Below are 24,907 nucleotides of genomic sequence, written 5' to 3'. Positions count from 1 at the left end.
CCGCTATGGGAATAGATTATGTGTACCAGATGACGTGGGACTGAAGGGAGACATTATGAGGGAAGCTCATAATGCCAGATACAGTGTTCACCCCGGAGCCACCAAGATGTATCAAGATCTGAAGAAAGTGTATTGGTGGCCAGCTATGAAGAAAGAAGTGGCACAGTTTGTGTCAGCCTGCGAAGTGTGTCAGAGGGTAAAGTTGGAACATCAGAAGCCGGCTGGAATGCTTAACCCACTACCTATTCCAGAGTGGAAATGGGAGAATATAGCTATGGACTTCGTGGTGGGGCTACCGGCGGCGTCCAACAGATTGGACTCCATATGGGTGATTATGGACAGACTGACCAAATCTGCTCACTTCATCCCTGTCAGGAGTGGCTACTCTGTGGATAAGTTGGCGCAGGTGTATGTAGATGAGATTGTCAAGCTGCATGGGGTTCCCGTCTCAATAGTGTCTGATAGAGGACCCCAGTTCACCTCCAGGTTTTGGCGGAGTCTGCAGAATGTCATGGGTACCAAGTTGGATTTTAGCACTACTTTCCATCCACAGACGGACGGACAATCAGAGAGGACCATCCAGACAATAGAGGATATGCTCAGAATGTGTGTGCTGGATTTTGGCGGTTATTGGAGGCAGCATCTACCCTTGGTGGAGTTTGCCTACAATAACAGCCATCATGCCAGCATAGGGATGGCCCCGTATGAAGCTTTATATGGAAGGAAGTGCAGGTCGCCTGTTTGCTGGGAAGAAGTTGGAGAAAGGGCCTTGGCAGGGCCTGAGCTTGTAGAGATCACCAACAGAGTGGTGCCCATAATCAGAGAAAGGATCAAGACTGCTACAAGCAGGCAAAAGAGTTATGCAGATGTCCGCAGAAGACAAGTGGAGTTTCAGGAGGGGGATTTGGTATTGCTCAAAGTGTCTCCAATGAAAGGGGTGATTCGGTTTGGGAAGAAAGGTAAGCTAGCTCCACGGTACATTGGACCCTTTGAAGTCTTGCAAAAGATTGGGAATGTATCGTACAAGCTGGACTTGCCTGCTTCAATGGAGAGAATCCATCCGGTTTTCCATGTTTCTATGTTGAGAAAGTTCGTGTCGGATCCGAGCAAGGTTCTTAGTGAGCCTGATGTGGAGATCCAAGAGGATCTCACCTATGTTGAGCAGCCGGTGCGGATCCTAGACACCCAGATCAGAAAGCTAAGAAACAAGGAAATCCCGATGGTGAAAGTCCTTTGGAATCACCACAACATCGAAGAGTGTACCTGGGAGACCTGGGAGACACGGGAGTCCATGCTCCGGCAATATCCTCATCTCTTTTAAGGTGAGTTTTATGTGCTTTGTATGAATGTTTATGTTTTATGCTATGCATGTGTTGTTTGGTGAACATTCGGGGACGAATGTTCTTAAGGGGGGGAGAATGTAATACCCGGCTAGACTCCGGCATCGGAATTCCTACCGTCCGGTGGAATCTCGGATGTCGGAAACCTCTAGAAGGGTAAAATCATGTTTTTATAAAATGTTTTAATGTATTTTAATGATTTTAAGTAAAGAAAAGAATTGAGTTTTGAGTAAAAAGGACCAAGAAGGCATTTCCAGGTTCGGCCGCTGAACCTCAAGTTCGGCCGCCGAACATTGGATGGTTTAGGGGGGCAAGTTAGGCTTCCGAAAGTCTCAAAGGTTCGGCCGCCGAACCTCATGTTCGGCCGCCGAACTTGCATGAGATGTGGGGGCACGTTCGGCTGCCGAAAGGTGGTCTGCCAGCCCTATATAAGAGTTCCATGGCCGAAACGGGCGAGTTTTCTCCCCATTTTCGGCCACAGTGAGTTCATGCTCTCCTATGGTTCGTTTTTGACGTTTTTCCTCCGATCTTTCATGTTTTAACAAGCTTTATGTTGATTTGAAGAGATTTGAGCAAAAAGAGCAAGTTTTGGGAACTTGGAGACCAAAGAGTTGAGATCTCTCCTATCTCCAAGTTGGATCGTCTCTCCTCTCGTTCTTCAAGAGGTAAGAGTAGATCCATAGTTCCTTTAATGTTTTAAGTAAGTTTTATGAAGTTTCTTGGGGTAGAAATGCATGTATAGGTTTATGTGGAGTTTATGGGGTTACTGTGCGTTTATGAACAATGTATGTTGGATATGCATATTTGATGTGTTGTAGATGGCGTTTAGGATAGTTTGAAGCCCCTAGGAGCTTGTATGCTTGAGTATGCATGTTGTAGAATAGGAAAATGCATGATTGAATAAGTTGGGAGGCGTTTATGCATGTTGAGCTGAGTTTCTGCCCTTTTGGGAGAAACCAGGTTCGGCAGCCGAAGGCTCTTTCGGCCGCCGAACCTGCCTGTAGTGGCATGTATCGGCTGCCGAACCCTGCCCCCAAAAGTGGACTTTCGGCTTTGGAAGGGAGTTTCGGCCGCCGAAGGTGCCGCCAAACATGCATGAGTTTCGTCTCTGGAGGGAACCTTCGGCCGCCGAAAGTGCCGCCGAAGGTGCATGACTTTCGGCTCTGGAGGGCCTTTCGGCCGCCGAACCTGCCGCCGAAAGTGCCCTGTTCAGCCCTCCTTTGCATGTTTTCTATGATTATTTTAAGGTGTTTTAGGGAATTTTTGGGGAGTATTTCAGAGTCATGTTTATGTATGTTAGGTCCCTCATTTGAGTCCACCTGTGTAGGTTCGGACCCGAGGAACCGAGGACTTCAGCAGTGAGATAGCTGCTTCAGAGTCTTTAGAGCTTCAGCCAGAGGTGAGTGGAATAACTCCTTATGCTTTAAAATAAATAAATCAATTTTAGCATGATTCACGCATCATGAATGCCATGAGATATAATAGGTTGCTTGCATTAGATTTCACGAATATGTTGCATTGCATATTATGTTGATGATGTGGATGAATGTTGAATGATCCTCTAGTCCTCGTATGGTATGACATGATGTGATATGGTATGGTATGGAAGTTCTGGTCGAGGCCCATTCTACGTCTCTGGCATTATTGGAATGTTATGTTATGTATGTTATGATAAGAGAAAGACCAGGTCGAGGCCCATTCTATGCCCCTGGCACTATTGGAATGTATGGAGGACTATTGGTGTCAAATTCATTCTTAATGTGATTAGCTGTGATGTGATGCATTCCATGTTATCATGTGTTTTAATTATAATGTTCCATTATTCTGCTCACTGGGCTCTAGTAGCTCACCCCTCTCTCTTAACCCCCAGGTTTGCAGGTACAGGGTAGACCAGGAGGTCAGCAAGAGTAATGAAGTTATGGTCATGTAATAGCTAGTGTGGACATGATAAATGTTAATACGTTATGTTTAGTACAGTCATGTAAAAGTGTAGTATTGAATGTAATGTAATGATGTTTATGAAAGTTAGAGTTGTGCTTGACCATAGTGTTATGTTAATCCCCTTCTAGTACATGATCTTAATGTTTAATGATGATTATTGTAAACCAAACTTAATTTATGTTATGTTACCCCATTGGAGCATTGATGAGGACTTCAAGGTGGGGTTAATGTTTATGTTTATGAATAGTGCATGCACAGGTTAAGTTTGGTGATTAAATGGAAAGAAAAGTTCAAAATTTTTATGTTTATTGTTGATCATGTATGGGATTGAACAGGTTCATAGGATGAATGTTTGGCTTGCTACGGGTCCCGGCGGCCTTAAGCCGATCTGGATCCTAGCGCCGGTAGCGGTCCGATTTTCGGGTCGTTACAATTTGAGATCGAATTTTATAAACTACTAATTTAACTTTTAATTGAGTACTCAATCTTATGAATTATTTGAATATGCATTATTTTAAATTTTATACAAAACTATTAGCCACTTTCAACCAACTTGAAAACTAGATTTTATAAACAATTAAATCAGTTTATTTATTTTTATTTTTCAATTGCTATACTTGGAATGAATTTTTTTTTTTAGTTTAAAAAATTTGCTATAAAAGAAATACAAATCTATTTAGTTGGATGAGAATTTAATTGGATTTTTTATTTTTTAATTTTTTTTAGAAAAGAATAAAATGTAGGATAACATCTAATCAACTTGGGGGATGAGGTCTTAAAAAAAAAAGTCTTAACTCGTGGAAAATGATGTCATTTAGTTGTGAAAATCGTGTTAGTGACAACTTGTTCATAATATGATAATAATTGTATCAAATCACGAGTTAACTTATTAATTCATTTGATAGGTTTATAATATATTTTATTATTCGTGTTATATTTCAATTCGTAATTATCGATTCATTTTAATTCACTAACTCTAAATTATATTATTAAAAAATATATTATTTAATATAAATATTAATTTTTTAAATAACTTTTTTATATTAAAAATTTATTTAATATATATATTTATATAATATTATATTATCTGGTAAATTTTTTATTAAAATATTAATTTATTAAATAATAAACTATTTTTAATATTAAATAATTAAATTTTATATTTTAATATATTACTAAATTTATGAACGTTAAAAATAAATATATAAATTTTATATAATATACTGTTTTAAAAATATTAAGATATTAAATTTATATATGTTAAATAAATAATATTAAGTCGTATTAAAATGTATTAAGTGTATTGAATTATATTAAATTATATTAATGAATTTATTGTGTCAAATCGTATTAATAAGTTTATTCGTGTAAAATGCATTAAATAGATCATGTCATGTTAACTATTAAATTAATTGTATTATGTTGTATAACAAGCATAATAAAAGAGTTGTATTAATGTTTAAATTTTTTATTTGATTTAATAATTATATATGGTACGTATATCAATTCTTAATTGTGTTTGTATTGAATTGGTATCAACATAAACACAATCCACAAACTCGAATTGTCACTCATAAAATTAACCGGATAAATTGTATCATCAATCTCTCGACTTTAAGAGTAATTTCACACTTGTCACTCAATTTCATTTTATCACTAAAATATACTTTAATTTTAAAAATAATTTCATATTTATCTGTAATTTATTTTGTCAATAAAATATTTCTCAATTTTATTTTTATCCCTCAACTTTATTTTATAACCAAAATATCCTTCAATTTTAAAAGTAATTTCACTAAAATATCCCTCTAACTTTAAAGATAATTTTATTTCCATCCTTCAACTGCATTTGTCATCAAAATATCTTTCAACTTTAATTTTATCTCAACAAAAATTCTCTTATCTAAAGCAAGTTTCAGGCGAAAAAGATTGAAATAACATTTTTCTTCTCTTTTCTTTTATTTTTTTCTTATTGTATAATATTTATTTATTTATGTAATTTTTTAATTAAGGTTATTAATGTTAATTTATTTAAAATATTAAAAATATTTCATAAAGAAATAAATATTGAGAATTTCGTTATTTTGAAAAATATCCATAATTAATATAAGAGCTACAATATTTATTTTGATATTAAAAATAAAAATTAATTTTATTAGTAAATATAATAAAATATAATATAAAATTTTATCTATTTAATTGTAAAAATAAAAGAGAAATACAAAAAAAAAGAAAAAGAAAAGATAATGTCAATATTTCTAACTCGAAAACCTGCCATTGCAAGTTAGGAAGACTTTTGTTTAAACAAAATTAAAGTTGAAAGATATTTTACTGATAAAATGAAATTGAGGAATCAATATGAAACTACTTTTAAAGTCGAGGGATATTTTAGTAAAAAAATAAAGTTGAAGGATGAAAATGAAATTATTTTTAAAGTTAAGGAATTGAACGATATAATTTATCCAAAATTAGCTAAATGATTTAAATAAAGTAAAAAATGGTTTTAATTTTATTTATAAAATAAAATATTTCAATGTACATTAACCATAAACTTAAAAATCAAAATATCTCAACAGTGACTATAATATAGTCACTACAATCAGTATTTTAATTTAAATTAAATTTAACATATTAAAATAAATAAAATAATAAGCTAGTAATAATATTTTAATTTGTAAATTGAGGTCATTCCTACCAAATATATTAAAATTGAGATGACTGGATTAATATTTTGAGATCAATCATATAATTATTGAATTAACTCCTAATTAAATTCTCAATTTTATTCAAATTTGATAATTTTTAAATTTTATATAAAATAAAATAATTAATAGTCCCTTTTAGTAGGATGAAATCTCGTCGCAAAGGATGTAGTTCTCATTGGGCTGGGATCTGCCTATAAAAGGTGAAAGCATTTATGTAATGGGAAGCAAGAGATCATAATGAAGGAGTGTTGGATAATGGTGATGATGATTTTATTATTAAAAGAGAGTTGGTGCTCTGATGGATGTTTGGAGAATGAGAGAATTGCTCTGTTGCAAATCAAATCTCATTTCAATTCTTCTTCTTCTTCTTTTATGTCTGCTTGGGGTGTAACTGCAATATTGCAACTCCACCACATGGCATGTTGTTGAACTCTCTCTTGATGATGTAAGAAGCACAGAAGGAGATTATTGGTATCTAAATGCTTCTTTGTTTCTTCCCTTCCAGCAATTGAATTATCTTTCCCTGTGGGGAAATAATATAGCTGGTTGCATCAAGAATGAAGGTTTGGAATTCAATTGAAATTCACTTAATTAACTTTTTTTTCCTTTATTTAATAAATTTGTTAAATGTTTTAACTACATCTTTTTGCAGGTTTTGAAAGGTTATCAGCACTTGACAATTTGGAGGTTCTTCATTTAACTGACAACAGTTTCCACAAAAGTATCTTATCATCTCTAAGTGGTCTTTCATCTTTAAAATATTTATCTCTAAGCGTAAATAGATTGAAAGGGATAATTAACATTGAAGGTAACAGAGCTTATTTTCTACCCTCCTTATTCATTGTCATCATCATTATCTCATACAGAAATGTGATTTCTATATTATTCAACAGAGTTCAATCATCTAATAAGTTTGGAGGAGTTGTATTTATCAGCTAATGCAATTGAAGGCTTCATATCTTCAAATGGTAAATTTATCTTTTACTTCTTTCATCATTTTTTTCTTAAATTAGCTATAAACAAATAATAACTTGTACAGGTAGTGAGGAATTATCGAAATTGAGCAATTTGGAGCATTTTGATTTGAGTTATAATCACGTTAATATCAGCCTTTTATCACCATTCATTAGGCTTCCATCTCTCAGATATTTAGATTTAGGATATAATCAATTGGAAGGACTATTCAATTTCAAAGGTTAGATATTACTTTTTATTTTTCTTTTTTTTTACTATTTATTTTTAAAAATTTTATAGTTATATAATTATTTTTGCTTTTTTATTAAATTAGAATTGGGCAAAAGCAAGCTAGTGGCATTGGACTTGAGCGGCAATATCGTTACAGAATTTGTAGACTCAAAAGGTATGTTGATTACTTATATAGTGTTTGGTTCAATTCTATCTTATAAAATTATATGAAATTTAATTAAATTTTAAATAAAATTCATTTGAAATGAATTTTATTATTTAATATGACAATTTAAAATATAAAATTCAATTAAATTCCACATAACTCATCTTTTCATTTTCTAAATTACCCTTTAGAGTAAAATTAAAATGCTACACTCTATCAATAAATTTTATATTTAATAAGTTTATAATAATTAATAAAAAATAAACTCATTAAAAATATTTTCATAACTTTAAAATAAATTTTATTGATTTGGTGGTTTACATAATAAAATAAATAGTCTTACGGATTTGAGAAAATAAATTTAAAATATTATAAAATTAAAAAAAAAGAAATATAGTATATAATTATCTATATATAATAATAATAGTAGATAAATATAAAACTAATTTCATAGTTTTTATCTTTTATAATTAATAAAGTTTAAAGAACAAATTATTGAGAGAAAATTATTTGAAAAGGGTATTTTAGTCCAAAAGATGTTTTTGTGTAAATTTTGTAGAATTCATTTTAAATTTCATCAAATTTAATTTTTATTCAAATCAAACACACAAAATATAAAATTTAATTGAATTATACAAAAATTTAAGAATTAAAATTAAATAAAATATAATGCTAATTTTTATTTTTCTGTTTATTATTTTTAATAATATATATAATATAATTTTTTAAAATGATATCTACTTATATATAAGAGAATTAAATTTAAAAACAAAGAATTATGAAAAATAAAATTAAAATTCAGTTAGATCAAAGTCAGGCTTAACAAGTATATACTATTACATAATATTAATTTATATATTATAAAATTAAAACTCTCTTAAAACTCATATTAATATATTATCATAATTAATATTTTTATAAATAATTAAATTTTAATACGTAACATTTTTAGAAAATTATTTTAAAATATTTAAATAAAATTAAAATAATAATATTTTATAATATAATTTCATAATAATAACAACTTTATTTACCTGCATCAATAGAAGATAAATTTAAATAAATAGAAAATTTTATATATTTTTATAATATGAAAATTGCTAAATTTTGCCTACCGTCAATATCAGTTTAAGTGTTTGTTTCAATTTATAATTTATACTATATATATATATATATATATATATATATATATATATATATATATATATATATATATATATAAAAGATAATAACTGATCTGTAATTAAACTGAAATAAATAATATTTTTAATTAAATTTTATTTATATTATATCGATTAAAATTATTTTTTTAAATAAATTAAAAATAATATAAATATTAATGTAGTTATGATTAATAATCACTGTAAGTTTTATATATTTTATTTCATAATATATGATATTCAATAATCATAAAATTAATATACTTAATATTATAAATTTTTTTATTATAATCTTTATTTAAAGTAAAAAATATTTATAATATTGTACAAGTGAATTTAGTTTAATGTTATTAATTTTAAATTTAGTAGAATTAAATTATTTGTTATATTAAAAATAATTTATTAAATTTAATAAATTTTAATATTTAAAATCTTCAATTATAAATATATATTATGTAGTCTACATTTATCTAATTAGTTATAAGTATATAATTAAAATTTAAGTAGATAATGATTTTATTATTTAAATTAATTGAAAGTTAATAAAATTAAAATTTATATATATTTAAATTTATAAGTGGATGATAATTTTATAATTAAAATTAATTTTAAAAATAGATAATAACTTCATTATTTAAATTAATTTATCATTAACAAATTTTTGAATTTTGAATCATATATAAATAATAAAAAGTTAAATTTATGGCATAAAATTATTAAAAAAAGTAATTATAACATTATTAAATAATTATATTTATATTTATAATATTATAATGGGTATTAAATTTTGTTCACTGTTTGTTTTTTTTTAATAATATAATATTATTTTTTCAAAATAATACTTATTTAGGAAAATAAAATTTAAAATAAAAGAATTATGAAAAATAAGATTAAATTTCATTATAATTTTTTTTTACTTCTTTTATCAGTGAATATCAATATGAAGTATTTAATTTTTATTAAAGTTTTTTTTTTAAACTTTGACTTGATACTAAATTAATAAAAATAGAGATTCAAGGATTTAAAAACACACATACATACCAAATGTTGAATCGGACTTAATTGATAATATAAAAAAAATAATAATAATACTTTGCTGTTAACTAATAATTTTATATATTTTATAAATAATTATTAAAGTAAGTTTAGTTAACTTTAACATTGGTATTTGAAAATACTTAAAAATAATTTTAATATATTAAAATTATATAAAAAATTTTATCGTGTATTTTTTTTATTCTGTAACATATAATAAAATAAAGAATCATTTAATTTAATGTATACATAATAAATTTTACTATTAATTATTCAACACCAACGTTTATTTTATTTTATTTATTTTCATTCACATGTTTTAAATTCTTAATTTTTGGATTTTGCTTTTATTGTTGGCTATCAATGAAATGGATGATTTTTTTTTTGTAATTACTTGCAGAAATAAGGGCTTCAAACAATATAAGTGAGCTGTATTTAGATGATATCACCATAACAAAAGGAAGCAAGTTATTGGAATCATTGGGAGTATTTAGCCACCTTAAAAGTCTATCTCTGCAGTATTGTAAATTCGAAGGAGCAATACTCCATCAAGGTAAGCTAATTACTTTATTATTATAATTATTTTCCACTATTTATTTTCAAAAGATATATTTCATTAAAACTTAAAGATTCTATCAAAAACAAAGGACTACATCATAATTTACTCTAATTTTTTAAATTGTAAAAAATTAGAAATGTTTGGCTTTATTAATTATCCAAGATTTAAAAACTTTTATTGTAATTGGTTTTGCACTTTTTATTTCACCTTCAGGAGAATAGCAAAATTAATATTATATTTCATTTTTTTAGCCAATTGAAAGCAGTTGTGGATGGCCATTGCAAAAAGATTGTGCTACAACGGAATCTCCTCCATTAATCTCAAGAAGTTCAAATGATGCTGAAGAAAGTAATTGTTTCATTGACATGGAAGATTTTTATGTGAGTTTTGGGGTGGCTTACGTTATGGTGTTGTTGACAATTGCTGGAGTTTTATTCATAAATCCATATTGGAGGCAAGTTTGGTTTTACTTCGTTGAGGTTAGTATAGATAAGTGCTACTATTTTCTAATAGACAATCTTCGTTGTTTGTCCAAGTTTAAAATATTTTGATGGTGAAATCAATATCAAAAATTATGTATTTATGTAGTTTTACTTTCAACATCAATGAATAATGTAAAATGTGCATTTTCTTTACTATATTTTGCCTCCAAATTGAGCTTATTTCTTCAATGATGTGTAATATTAAAAAAAATCATAATTCTTTTTATATTTCACAGTTTAGAATTTGTAAAATATATTAAAGCTTAGTTTAATCAGTTTTTATATAAAATAGAGTTTAAACAGTTTTTTTATGAAATAGGGTTAGATGAGTAAGTTATTTAAACAGTTTTGATTTTTCAAAAAAAAAATTAAAATTTTATTTATTTACGGAAAATAATTTATATTTAGAAAATATTTTTTTAAAAAAAAATACTTTATAATTTATTTTTTATTATTGGCAAAAGGCCTTTTTAAGCTCTTGACAAATTTTGAAAAATTCACTTAGACTCTCGATAAAATTTTTGATCCCTTAAAAAAGGATCAACTTAAATAGATATAGATCATGTGGCTAACAAACGTGAAAAGTTATAATGGATTGTTCTTAGTAGAAAAGTATGCAAAAATTATAGCTCTTAAAAATTACCAATTTTCTCGTATATTATAAATTATTATATTAAGCTTTTTCTTCAATAATAGTTTTCCATTATTATTCACTAAGTTCTATTGTTAATTCAGGTCTGCCAAAAATAAAGTGAAAAAAAATGAAGCAAGAAAGTGACAGAAAAAGAGAAAAATAAAAAAATAAAAAATAATAGAACCTCAGCATTTTCCTTAGCTCTCCTATTTCTTGAATTTATGAATACTCTGTTTTGTATCCTAGTGAGAACTCCCGGAAAGATGAGGAGGGAATTTAAAGAAAGAAAAAGACTCCAATAATGAGGAAAAAGAAAATAGTCAATGGGAAGAGAGATGCATATTGTGCAATTTAAATGTATAGAAAATATAGATAGTAAAACAAAGGTTTTTATGAGAAGTGAAAGAGAGAGTGAAGGAAGAAGAGGAAAGAGAGGTGAATGAGAGAAAATTTCAAAAAAAATAAAAATAGAGCAACCCATAATCAATCCTGCAATTATGGATAGAACAATGGCGGTAGAGGACAAAGCAACCAAAATAGATTATGCTTTTACTGGATAAAGCATAAGCTACATATATGACAAGAATTTAGGATAGAAATGAGAATAATTTCTATCCATTTAATGGAAAAGTAAATGACAGTTAACTTTTTGAATTAATTGATTAATATTATTTAGTTAAGTGGTTCAATGGACCAAAAATTTTATTGAGGTTTTAAGTAAACTTTTCAAAGTTTGTCAAGGGCTTAAAGAAGCCTTTTGCTTTTATTGTTTAATTTTATTGAGGATTTAAGTAAACTTTTCAAAGTCTTTCAGCCAACCAGATTTTATTAGTTGCCTAGTGGATCATCTTTGTGTGTGGTGGAATGGTTGAAACTCTTTTGAGTAGAAAGACATTTTATGGATCAGAAGGATGAGCTGGAGAAGGAGCATCAGGAGAAACTAAAATTATGATAGAGTAGGAAGTGGATGATGTTTCATTCACTGGAGATTGGAATTCAATGTCTATTTCTGGAGAGTTAAACGAGGTAGGAAATAGAGGTATAGATGGCCCATAGGAAGTAATGTGCTTGATGGATTAGAAAGGAAAAATATTTTCAAAGAATTGAACATGCCTACTTACAAAAATTCTCTCAGTTTCCCAATTATACAGTCTGTACCCTTTTATGAACCAGAATAACCCAATAAAATAGATTTCATTCCCTTTTGATTGATTTTATCTTTATTAGATGCAACATTATAAGCATAAGATAAGCACCTAATCACTCTCAAATAATCATATGTAGATTTTCTTTTATGTAACATTTCATAAGGGGTCAACCAGTTCAATTTTTTTGCAGGCAATCTCTTAATAACATATGTGGCAGAAAGCACACATTCAGACCAGAATTTTTTGAGTAATTGAGCATGAAATTTGAATGCTCCAGCAACTTCTAATAGACACTTATGCTTTTTTTACACTACTCCATTTTGTTGTGGAGTATATAAATAGTAAGTTTGGTGAATTATCCTCTTTTCTATAGATAAATTCTCACATTGTGTGTTAAGAAACTCTCTACCATTATAACTTCTAATTAATTATGCACCATGAATAAGAATTTTGCTATTAGACTAGAACATTGAGATTTATGCTGCATTATGAAAGTTCAGGTAGCTTTACTATAATCATCTATCATAGTTAAGAAGTATTTAGCCCCAATGACAAACTGAACTTGATATGGGCCCAGAGGTCCATATGAACCAGCCCAAAGGCTGTAGTAGTGTGAGTTTAGGACAGATAAAAAGGCAATCTATGTTGCTTAGCTAAAGGATAAATTAAGCATTAAAAACTATTTTCCATATCAATATTCAATTATGAAATATGTAACATTTTGTGAATTGAAATATGTCCTAGTTTAGCATGCAGAGTAGAGAAAAGAAAGTTTGAAGTAAGGCTTTCTTTATTAGTAAAATGATTAGAACGCATGGTATTTACAATTGGTATAGAAGCTTTGTGTAAAGATTGTCCAACATACAAATTATTTAAGTTTTGCAGATTTTGATCTATGAAAAAGGATACAAATTATTTAACTTATCCATTCTGTATAGATCTGCTTCCTCCTTTCCAACTGCTTTAATAGTATCAATCTGTTGGTCCTAGAAGACACAACATATGGGATAAAAAATGAGCTGAAACTGAGTATTTTTTAGGAGTTTACTAACTGATAGTAAGCTATACTAAAAGTTAGGAGTGTATAGAACATTTTGTAGAGTGAGGTTTGAATTCAAAGTTATGTTTATAAGAAACCTTAGTGGTTGTGCCATTAGGTAAATGAACAAGAGTAGGAGTGAGCAAGAAAGTCAAATAGTCAAAATAGTATTTAGTGGGTAACATGTGATCTGTAGCACCAATATCTATAATCCATAAATTGATATCATAAATAGTAGCAGCAAGAATACTAACAGAATGAGAATTATCAGCAAAATCATATATATTTGTGAACAGTCCTTTAGTGGATTCTACACAAGCAACACTCTTGCCCTTGACCATCCTACTGAATTCAGTTTGAAGAGTATTCAATAGAATGCCAAATTCTTTCGGCCTACCATTCTCTACAAATAGAGTTTCACAACGTGTACAATGACCTTTCTTAGTCATATTTCTTATGCTCTCTTTTATTGTAACGACCCGAAATCGGACTGCTATCGGCACTAGGATCCAGACCGACTTAAGGTCGCCGAGACCCGTAGCAAGCCTAATATACAATCTGTCATACATGATAAATCTCATACATGATCATACATTTACATAAAAACTTTAAACTTTCCATCTACCAAGCTCGACCTGTGCATGCACTGAAACTGAATATATAAAAACCCCACACTAGAGCCCTCAACAAATGCTCTAATTGGGTCAACATTACATACATCAAGCTTGGTTTACCACACATTAATAAAAAATTACATAAGGATCATGTATCAAAAGGGATTAACCAAACACTCTAGGGTCAAGCACAATACTAATCCTCCATACAAAACTGTACCATATCTTACAATACATACATTTCATTGTCTTTCATGTCCACAACTAAACTATTACATACATAACACTTTTACTCTTGCTGACTTCCTGGTCTATCCCGAACCTGCAAACCTAGGGGTTAATCTTACAATACATACATTTCATTGTCTTTCATGTCCACAACTAAACTATTACATACATAACACTTTTACTCTTGCTGACTTCCTGGTCTATCCCGAACCTGCAAACCTAGGGGTTAAGGGAAAGGGGTGAGCTACTAGAACCCAGTGAGCAGAACATATAAAACAGTTTATATAGATATGCCATCATGAAATGCGTCACATCACAAACAATTCACATCACAGATGGACTTGTTACCAGTAACCCTCTTTCCTCTTACTCATAACAAAATGCCAGGACGCGTGGACTGGGCAGCCCTGGACTTTCTTTTCATACTGAGGGCTAATGGGTCATCCAAAATCCATCCACATCAACAATCATATTATGCAATGCATCATATTCGTGAATTCTAATGCAAAACAACCTAATACATATCATGGCATTCGTGATGCATGAATCATGCTAAAAATTTTATTTTACTTTAAAACATAGTTTAGTTCTACTCACCTCTGGCAGACTCTGAACGGACTCTGAAGCAGCTATCTCACTGCTGGGGTCCTCGGTTCCTCGGGTCCGAACCTACACAGGTGGACTCAAATGAGGGACCAAACATACACTGACATGACTCTAAACATCTCCCCAAAAACCCCCTAAAACATCATAAAACATTCATAGAAAACATGCAAAGGAAGGCTGGACAGGGCACTTTCGGCGCCAGGTTAGGCAGCCGAAAGTCCCTCCAAAGCCGAAAGTCAGGCACTTTCGGGGGCAGGGTTCGGCGGCCGAAAGTCTATCCAGAGCCGAAAATCACCAACCTTCGGCGGTAGGTTCGGCGGCCGAAACTCTCTTCTAGAGCCGAAAGTCCAAACTTTCAGGGGCAAGTTTAGGCGGCGAAACCACCTCCACAGGCAGGTTCGGCGGCCGAACATGGCTTCGGCAGCCGAACCTGGGTCCTCCAGAAGGCAGAACCCAAGCCACAAACATGCATTCTAGCCACCAAAACCTCTAAACTCAACCAAACCACTAAAAAACATGCATAAATATATTCTTAAGCATTTAGGGGTTTAAAACTAACCTATACCCCAACAACATCAACATTTAACATACATTAAACATACATTTCAACATTTAACTCACATAAACCCTAACATTCTACAACTACTCTAAACATGCATTCTACACCCTTTAAACCCCTCAAAACTTTCATAAAACATAAAAGAAGGGTAGGATATACGCTTACCTCTTGAAAATCGAGAGGAGAAGCGATCCGAACTCGGAGATTGAGAGAAATCGAGCTCCGGGGTCTCCAAGTTTCAAAACTTTGTTCTTAGCTCAAAAATCTTCAAAAACAAGTTAAAACTTGTTAAAACTTGAAGGATTTGAGGAAAAACTCAAAATCAACCAAAGGAGGGCGAAATCTTACCTTTGCCCGAAAATAGAGAGAGAAAACTTGCCCATTTTCGGACAATGGGCCTTTTATAGGTGGCTGGCCAGACCACCTTCGGAAGCCAAAAGAACTTCCGCAAGTCACCAACGTTTGGCGGCCGAACATGAGGTTCGGCGGCTGAACCTGGCTTTTCCAACCTTGGTCTTTTCTTTCAAAACTCAATTTCTTTCTTCATTAAAACCACAACAACATGTTAAAACATTTATAAAAACACCTTTTTACCCTTCTAGAGGGTTTCGACATCCGAGATTCCGCCAGAAAGCAGGAATTTCGATGTCGGGGTCTAGTCGGGTATTACATTTATGGCTTGGAAAATTAGGCTGTGTCTTATTAAAAAGAGCCACAGATTCAAAACTCCCAAGGTGGATGAAATTTGCTTTTGAGCTTCAAATTTCATCGCTATGGAATAAGCCTTACTAACTGATGGTAAGGGATACATCATCAACACTCGGTCCTTTATCGGCTCAAAAGTATTATTGAGCCCCATCAAGAATCGCATAACCTTCTGCTTATTATAGATCCCATCCATTATCTTTGAAACGTCACAAGTATAAGGTGGTAAAACCTCCATAGTACTCAACTCATCCCATATCTGCTTTAATCTGGTAAAATATATAGATACAAAAGTATTTTCTTGCGAGATGGCGGCTATTCTCCTTTGAATTTCATAAATCATAAGTTCATTGCACTCACTATATCGCTTAGTGATTTCTAGCCACAATTCTCTCACAGAGGTGGTGAGATGAATCCTTCTATCAGGTCTTTGGATATCGAATTCAATATCCACAATGTGACCATGTAGTCACACCATTGCTAGACCTTGTAGGTTTCAAACTCTATTTCTGATACTTTCACCATACCATCTATAAACCTAACTTCTATTTAGCGCCTAAAGTAATCCTCATCACTCTTGACCAGGATTAATAATTTGTTCCAACTAGATATGCGGAGACCATAATCATACTTGGATCATCAGAGTGGTGCAATTTTATCAGATTTCCATCCATTAGCTCTTCTCGTACAGTACAACCATTATCTTTTCCTCGAATTCGTTTGAGATGAACATTCTGCCATCTATTCCTTGATTCAGGTGCTTCATTCTCTAAAGGGTCACCGATGATTAAGGGAGATATAGATCAGATCTAGGGTTTTCTTGGCGATTACCTGCTCTGATATCATGTAGAAAGTATGGAGAAGACTCGAGAGAGAGAGAGAGAGAGAAAGATTTGAAGAAATGTATTTAGATAATATTATTGAGCTTTAGGAGAAAATGAATCAAGTTATCTGATACATCCAGCCAAGTTGTATTTATAGCCTCTGTAACGAGAGCAGTAAAAGCAGTAAAAGAATAACTTATCTATCATTTACAACTATAATAGAAAATCTAGATAAATAATTTTAATAATGAAAATAACTTCTCTAATATCAATGATAGAATCTGAATTCCCCAACATAGCAAGTAAAATACCCGCAGATTTGCAAAATTAAATCTAAATAGCCAAAATACTAAAATTCACAAGTGTTTATCTTTTGGCAATTCTCTGGATCACCTTAGAAAAGGCATAATCCTTGAGTTAGTCCCTCACTGTTTTCGTACATTAAGTTGAAGACTACATTCACTTGCTAATTTGATCATCGGCCATAGTTCACTAAAGATTTTAAGTGGGTTCGCTTGGTATTGATGATTTTTTCCATTTCTTTGTAGTTCTTACATTGAGTTGCTTCTGAATTTTATCCTTTTATGGACGCCTTTCTTTTTCAAATTAGATTTCTTTTCTCACTCTATGGCTTGTGTGAACTTCATTTTAGTGTTTAAACGGTAGTATCTTAATAATGATTGTGAAAATTATTATTTTAATATTATTAAGATAACAGTTTAACCATAATTTAAAATTATTGTAAAACAATTCAACTTTTTTTATAATATATTTTAATAGATGAGCCTTTTTATTTTTAATAAGATTATAATTTTATCCACTTTTTTATCCGCTATAAAAAAAATAAGGAAACCATGACTCTATTGAAGCAATTCAATGGTTATCAAACCATTGCTATTAACTTATAGTTATAGTTTAAGTATACAAAGCAACTCCTATAAATACAGAATCCATTATCCATTAGTTAGTAAGGTCAGATTTCAATGGAAAATTGACAACCAATCTTATCCTATAACAATTTATAAAACAACTATTAGTCAATATTTAAGGTATGCAATTATGAGATACTCGATATCTATTTCACATTGATTACTCACCTATATTTATGGTATATTAACTTGAGTATTGAAGTGGTTGCTAACAAGGCACCAATCTCTTCATCTTTACTTCTTTGCAGGTTGGCACATAGTCAAAGAGTCAAAAGAAATCATTATAGAAATTTTATAGTGTTATTGTTTGAGTTTTAACTATCTTTTGTAAAAATTGCAATGCCAAATTGATGATTTATGTTTGTAAACCAACTCAATTCTTCAAGGCCATGATGAGTGTTTCCATTTCCTCAAAATTCTTTTTATTTTCTTTCAAACTTTGATATTAAGATCATGATGAGTGGGAAGAATGGAACAGTCAATTTTTAGGAATTTTTTTTAACACTTTATTCCCTTCTTGTATACTAATCGATAGTTATTTTTTATAAAACAATTAAATTAAAAATATAAAATATAAAATTAAATTAAATCAATTTAATTCGATTTAATTTTTAATTAAAAATCAAACTCTATATGTGATTGTTAAGGTGAAGTTGGTTGTGAATGGAAAAATGGGGAAGTGGCACTGGGATTTTGGAGCCAATATTATCCAATCAAAGCTGGAGAGAATTGGGTGGAGCTCATTGTATTAGTAGTTGGAATGCAAAAGTGTTTAAGGTGATGATATTAATGTTTTTGTTTTTAACTTTAAAAATTAAAGTATTTGAAGTCTATTTAGCATTCAGGTTAAGGTCAGAATTTTTTTTAGTGTCATTTTAAATACTATTGAAAAAAAAAACTGTTTTATTTTTTTATATTCTTATAATAAATTATATCAAAACTAATTTTTAATATTTTTTAATTATTATTTTTAAAAAGGTATTTTTCTCATAAAAGTTCCAACAATAATGTTGTTTAAATCTGTAAGCGTTAAAATATAAATAATTATATATTTAGTTAAAATATTAATAATTTATTAATAAGTAGTGATATAACTCAATATTCACGGAAAATGTGTCTATAACCTTTCATTGGCTCAAGTGGTAACATTCATGTAATTAAAATGCTCCAAACTGAATCACTCGAAAACATGGAGTCGGGGACAACTGTATTTAAAATATTCCGTTTTGATAAAGACTTGCTCAGAGGAGTTGACAGATTCTTAAAATTTCAATTATATACAGATTTCTTATCTACTAGTCAGTATAAATCAAATTTTTACATTATGAATTCTATTTCTTACCGTTGAAAGCCATTACAGATCAATTTTTAAAATTTCAATTATTTGGGGATTTCTTATATACTAGCTGGTATAAATCGAATTTTTACATTATGTTTACTTCAATTTCAATTTTTAAATTTTTGTGAAATTCAATTGAATTTTATATTTTATGAATTTGGTTTGAATAAAAATTAAAATTCAAGAATTTTATTCTATAGAATTAATTATAACTAAACCAATTCCTATTAAATTTGATAGAATTTGAAATGAATTCCACAAAATTTACACAATATTATCTTTTAGACTATAATGCCCTTTTTAAATATTTTTTTTTCAATAATTTATCCCTTATACTTTATTTGTCTTAAAAGTTAAAACTATAAAATTAGTTTACAATTTATCTATTATTATTATATATAAACAATTATATGATATATTTTCTTTATTTTTCTAATTTTATAATATTTAAGTTTATTTTCTCTTATTAATAAAACTATTTATTTTATTATGTAAACCTCCAGAAAATTTATTTTAAATTTATTAATATATTTTTTGTTAGTTGTTATAAATTTATTAAAATTTTTGTTAGTTGTTATAAATTTTTAATAAGTTTAATAAAATTTTTGTTAGTTGTTATAAATTTATTTTACTTTTTTATTTATTAATATAATTTTAATAAGTTTATATTTTTGTTAGTTGTTATAAATTTATTAAATATAAAATATAAATTTTCTAATAGAATATAAAATTTATTAAATATAATTTATAAGCCACAATTGAATCTTTCAATCCTCCTCCTCATTTATAATTTCAAAAACTCGATCAACCTCCACTAATCAATCAAGGACAGATTCTACATCCAATGAATGAAAAAGTTTTGAAAATCTATATTTATCTTGTAACTTTCGTGATAATCCTATTGGAGATTTGTGACCATTGGATTTGTGATCACTGGATTTGGAACTGGCTGTGGGCGTTCGGCTATAGCGAGTTGGTTGTTACTCCATTGTAGGGCTAGTTGTCTGATTATCTCCCTCAATTCTGTCAAAAATGCCTCAATTGCAGCTTGCGCCTCTTGGTTGTCGGCTATGGATGAACTTCGCTCTGATACAAACTAAATTAGAATTGTTTAGACTCCATCAAGAGTTTTAATCAATAACGTTTGATTAAGACGAAATTCAGAAAATAAAATGTTAGAAATCGAAATTTCTTATCGAATTTTTGAAGATTAAAAAGTGTCTCAAACAGATAAGAAAATGACTATTTATAATAACAAAAACTCTAATGTGAAAAATTACGAAAAAATTCAAAAAAAAAGAAAAGAAAATGTATGTTACAGGTTATATAGGAAGTAAATATGTTAATAAAGGAAATAAATATTGATAGATGGATTAGTTACTTAATCTCAGGGATTGTATAATCATAGGCTTGATTTTCCTTCATGTTTAGATACCGTCACTCATGTATAAATAGGTTGTAATCTGTATTGTGAAATATAACAAAATATTATATTTCTACATAGTATCAGAGCCATTCTCGTAGAGATTTAATTTTTTTTTCTCTCTCGTCAAGTTTTAAACTTTTTGGAGATTTAGGACTCTTGTTCTTTTGTGTTACCCATCTAGGGTAATATTTATCTCTCATCATCCACCTAGAGAGGACACCGAAGTTGCCTTGCAACCCGCTTGTCAGATCTGTGATTCGTTTGCTGTTTGGGCGTTGGCTGGAGGCGTTTAGTTGCCTTCCAACCCGCTTGTCAGATCTGTGGTTCATTTGCCGTTTGGGTGTTGGGTTATCTTCCTTTAATTCGTTTGAAGATAAAGGAGTATAGAGTTTTGGTTGAAATGGTTTTTAACAGTAAGACCCATATTATTAAAATTATCCCAACGTCTTCAGTAGCGACTGAGACAGGTAAAATGTGTCTTATTTCCTCTTCATATAAATGGGTCATTGATTCTGGTGCCACGGATCACATGACAGGTAATCCTCATATTTTTACTAGCTTTCGATCTCATAAAGCACATTCTCCTGTTATTATAGCTGATTGGTCAACCTATAATGTTGAGGGTTCTGGGACTGTTAAACCTACTCCTTCTATTACCTTTTCATCTGTGCTAAGTTTACCTAATCTTGCCTTTAATTTAATCTCTGTGAGTAAACTTACCAAAGACCTAAATTATTGTGTTTCCTTTTTTTCTGATCATTGTCTCATTCAGGATCTTGTGACGAAACAGATTATTGGTAAAGGACATGTATCTGAGAGTCTCTACATTTTGGATGCATGGGTGCCTCAGCTTGTTGTCTACTCCAGTGTCGTGTCTCCGTTTGAAGCACATTGTCGGTTAGGACACCCTTCTTTACCGGTTTTGAAGAAGTTATGCCCTCAATTTCATGAGATATCTTTACTGGAATGTGAGTCATGTCATTTTGCAAAACATCATCGAATCTCTTTAAGTCCTAGAGTTAATAAACGAGCTAAGTCTGCTTTTGAATTAGTTCATTCAAATGTTTGGGGCCCATGTCCGGTTGGATCTAAGACTGAATTCAGATATTTTATCACTTTTGTAGATGATTACTCTAGAATGACTTGGATTTATTTTATGAAGCATCGTTTAGAAGTGTTTTCTCATTTTTCTGCCTTTGGTGCTGAAATCAAGACTCAATTTAATGTTTCTGTGAAAACTTTGCGGAGTGACAATGCTAAAGAATATATGTCAGAATCATTCCAGGCTTATATGACTCAACATGATATTCTTCACCAATCGTCATGTGTTGATACACCCGCTCAAAATGGGGTAGCTGAAAGAAATAATTGACATCTTCTTGAGACTGCTAGAGCTCTATTGTTTCAAATGCAAGTTTCTAAACAATTTTGGCTGATGTTGTCTCTACTGCATGCTTTCTCATTAATCGCATGCCCTCCGCAGTACTCAATGGTAATTCTCCTTATAATGTCCTTTTTTCCTAAGAAGCTATTATTTTCTCTCGAACCACGACTGTTTGGCAGTACTTGCTATGTTCGAGATGTCAGACCTCATGTGACTAAACTTGATCCTAAAGCTTTGAAGTGTGTTTTCTTGGTCGATGTTACTCTCCAGACCTCAACAAGTATCTGGTCTCAACAGATGTAGTCTTTTTCGAGAAAGTTTCTTTTTATCCCGTTGCACAAATCTCTCCTGATCAAGAGGATGATGATGAGTGGCTCATCTATAAAATCATATATGATGGTGGGACCTCTTCGAGTATGCCTTCTGTTGCACAATCTAATGGTAACATTCCTCCTAATACTCAGCCTCCTATTAACCCGTCAGTTGTTCAAGTTTACTCTCGGAGACCAGTACCTGATGATATATGTCCTGCACCAGAATCTTTTTCTCCATCAGATCCACTACCGAGTGACCTTGACCTCCCCATTAGTCTTTGTAAAGGTAAACGACAGTGTAAATCTATCTATTCTGTTGCTAATTTTCTATCTTATGATCACCTGTCTCCTTTTTCTACCTCTTTAATTGTCTCTCTAGATTCCATTTCTTTGCCTAAGACAGTTAAAGAGGCCCTGGCTCATTCTGGATGGCGTAATGCAATGTTTAAGGAGATCAAGACTCTAAATGAAAATCATATTTGGGAACTAGTTGATTTACCCTCTGGTAAGAAGGTTGTGGGCTGTAAATGGGTTTTTGCCGTCAAAGTCAATCCAGATGGCTCCATAGCGAGGCTTAAGACCCGTCTTATCGCCAAAGGTTATGCCCAAACCTATGGCGTTGACTATTTTGACACTTTTTCTCCTGTGGCAAAAATGACCTTAGTCCGCTTGTTCATCTCCCTAGCTGCTTCTCAGCATTGGCCTTTATACCAATTAGATATCAAGAATGCATTTTTACATGGTGACCTCCAAGAGGAGGTGTATATGGAGCAACCACCAGGATTTGTTGCTCAGGGGGAGTATGGAAAAGTCTGCCATTTGAACAAATCTTTGTATGGTTTGAAGCAGAGTCCCCGTGCATGGTTTCGAAAGTTCAGTGAAGTTGTTCAAAAATTTGGGTTGAAAAAAAGCAAGTGTGACCATTCAGTCTTCTATAAAAATTCAGATACTGGTATTATTCTCCTTATTGTATATGTTGATGATATTGTCATTACAGAGAATGATAGTACAGGGATCTCTTCTCTCAAAAACTATATGCATGCGAGTTTTCATATGAAAGACTTGGGTTAGCTTAAATATTTCTTAGGAGTCGAAGTCTTGAGGAGTAAAAAGGAAATTTTCCTGTCTCAAAGGAAGTATGTCCATGACTTACTTGTAAAAACTGGGAAGATGGGAGCTAAACTATGTAGCACACCAATGATACCTAATATATGTCTTACAAAAGATGACGGAGACCCTTATGATGATCCAGAGAGGTACAGGAGGTTGGTTGGAAAGCTGAACTACCTTATGGTAATGACTCGGCCAGATATTGCTTTTGCAGTAAGTGTTGTAAGTCAGTTCATGTCTGCACCTATAGTGAAATATTGGACCGCTCTAAAATAAATTATATGTCATCTAAAAGGGACTCCTGGACTTGGTATACTCTACAGAGATCATGGGCATACTGCACTTGAGTGTTTTTCTGATGCTGACTGGACGGGTGCAAAAGTGATAGAAGGTCAACTACATGCTACTGTGTATTTGTTGGAGGAAACCTAGTGTCTTGGAAAAGTAAGAAGCAAAATGTGTTATTCTGATCTAGTGCCGAGTCAGAATATAGGGTCATGGCTCAATCGACTTGTGAGATTTTGTAGATAAATCATCTACTGAAGGAAGTTGGTATGGATGTTGCATCACCCACGAAACTTTGATGTAATGACCCGAAAATCGGACCGCTACCGGCGCTAGGGTCCGGGTCGACTTAAGGCCGCCGGGACCCGTAGCAAGCCAAACATACATCCTGGAAACCTGTTTAATCCCATACATGATCAAGAAAATACATAAAAATTTAAAACCTTTCTTTCATACATCCAACTCAACCTGAACATACATTACATAACCATATACATGACCCCTCTGTGGGATCTCAACAATGCCCCAATGGCAAATACATCATGAGATGAGTTGGCTTACATCTGTATCATCAAATATCTAAGATCATGCATCAAAAGGGATTACAATACTCATAGGGTCAAGCACATCTATAACCTCAATATACCTCGTTACATACATACTGAAATCTCTTACATTACATCATAATACAATTGTCATGTCCACAGTCTAACTATTACATAAGCATACTTCAAAACTCTGGCTAACCTCCTGGTCTACCCTGTACCTGCGCATCTGGGGTTAGGGGAGAGGGGTGAGCTACAAAGCCCAGTGAGCAGAATAGTGAAAACATATATTTAAAAATCTCATGCCATTATGTAATGCAACACATCACAACAAATCACATCTCGGATGGTATTGTCACCAATAGTCCTCTACATAGTCCAAAGTGCCGGGACGTAGAATGGGTACAACCGATCTTTCTCTTAACATAACATATCATAACATTCCAATGTGCCAGGGATGTAGAATGGGTACAACCTGGACTTCCTCTTACATCGTGCCAGGGACGTAGAATGGGTACAACCTGGACTTCCATACCATATCATGCCATAACATCATCATGCCATATGAGGACTAAAGGATCATCCAATAACCAATCCACATCAACATCATAAATGCAATGCAACATATTCGTGAATACTAATGCA

The 24,907-nt window shown here is 31.3% G+C and overlaps 1 long non-coding RNA gene across 1 annotated transcript; it reads left to right on the top strand.

Annotated features, from left to right (window-relative positions):
- Positions 1-6,763: 6,763 nt before the first annotated feature.
- LOC122723801 lies at positions 6,764-7,342 on the top strand. The gene is made up of 3 exons (XR_006350971.1): positions 6,764-6,794; positions 6,880-7,181; positions 7,275-7,342. It is a non-coding gene; the product is annotated as an uncharacterized LOC122723801 (long non-coding RNA).
- Positions 7,343-24,907: the final 17,565 nt, after the last annotated feature.

This window comes from Manihot esculenta, chromosome 6 (genome assembly GCF_001659605.2).
Source record: "Manihot esculenta cultivar AM560-2 chromosome 6, M.esculenta_v8, whole genome shotgun sequence".
Classification (NCBI taxonomy): Eukaryota; Viridiplantae; Streptophyta; class Magnoliopsida; order Malpighiales; family Euphorbiaceae; genus Manihot; species Manihot esculenta.
The sequence above is the reverse complement of the archived record's forward strand: the minus strand, read 5'-3'. Positions and strand labels throughout refer to the sequence as shown.